At 48.7% G+C, this 1,143-nt stretch overlaps 1 pseudogene; it reads left to right on the top strand.

Annotated features, from left to right (window-relative positions):
- Positions 1-488: 488 nt before the first annotated feature.
- LOC139251212 (U2 spliceosomal RNA) lies at positions 489-666 on the top strand (annotated as a pseudogene).
- Positions 667-1,143: the final 477 nt, after the last annotated feature.

Genomic DNA, 1,143 nt, shown 5'->3' with positions numbered 1-1,143 from the left:
GGTCTCTAAGATGTGAAAATTCGGACATTGCTTGGCAAGTTGTTTTTTGTTGCTTCTCGGTGTCGGCGCTTGAGTTTGTGAACGATAGTTTCTGAATTCAGCCTGTGAAAGAAACGGAGAGAGAAGGGTAAGTGTGAGAATAAGCTTTGGAAGGAATGAAAATGAGGCAGTGAGGAGAAGGTTGGTTCGACACTCGTTGGTTGCCCAGATGGATTTTTCTGCCCCAGGGGATTCTGGGCTGTAGAGGCAGTGTAACATGACGCTCCCTGAGCCGAATATATCCCAGGCAGTGAACACTAAGATTAGTCCATTATCCCACTGCCTTCCTGGATTTTGCAGTCACCTTGTAACCTGACCTGAGAATCAAGGGGGAGAAAATTAATTTTACAAACCATGACCTTTAAGGGAGAGGCTGACTGACCGAGCCTGGCATTTGGTGTTCGTGTGGTTTAGTGATTTCTGTGTGGGTATGGATGCTGTTCCGTAGTGCCTCTTCTTCCCTTTTGGCTAAGATCAAGTGTAGTATCTGTTCTTATCGGTTTAATATCCCCGATGGGGACATGATATTGAATTGATTTTTGGACAGGGAGCTGGATCAGGGGCATGCCCCGTCCACTCCATGCACCGACCTGGTATTGCAATATTTCCAGGAACGGTGCAACTTCGCCTCTCAGCCTTTTGGCCTAAGATCAAACACATTGGCGCAAAGTGATCTTTGGCGTTAGAGTTGATCTGGAACGAAATTGGATTTAGAAAAAAAAAAAGTGCCTCTTTTTCCAGCTCGGCACTTTTTAAAATAAACACCAGGAAGATTTAATCTAGCCGCAGCCCTTCTGGCCCAAACACCTCGTATCAACAAGCACCACACCTTGGGAAATAATTACCTCAACATACCCCCCCCCCCCTCCCCCGGACATGAACGCCCCTCAACACATACTATCCACAGCAAATACTCCCCTCTGCACACCCCCTCAACACCTTTCCCACAATGCCCCTGTTTGCTGTGGGATATTGGCCCGGGAAGGCCATTGAGCACGCGTCCCAACCCCAAGCCTTCCATGAGCGCTGGTACAACTGACCATGTCGAGGGCCCAATATCCCCGCGTGTGGAGGTCCATTTAAACTCCTGGTGGGGGAGGGTCT

The sequence above is a fragment of the Pristiophorus japonicus genome, unplaced genomic scaffold (assembly GCF_044704955.1).
Source record: "Pristiophorus japonicus isolate sPriJap1 unplaced genomic scaffold, sPriJap1.hap1 HAP1_SCAFFOLD_4228, whole genome shotgun sequence".
Classification (NCBI taxonomy): Eukaryota; Metazoa; Chordata; class Chondrichthyes; family Pristiophoridae; genus Pristiophorus; species Pristiophorus japonicus.
This window is presented reverse-complemented; position numbering and strand designations above follow the sequence as displayed.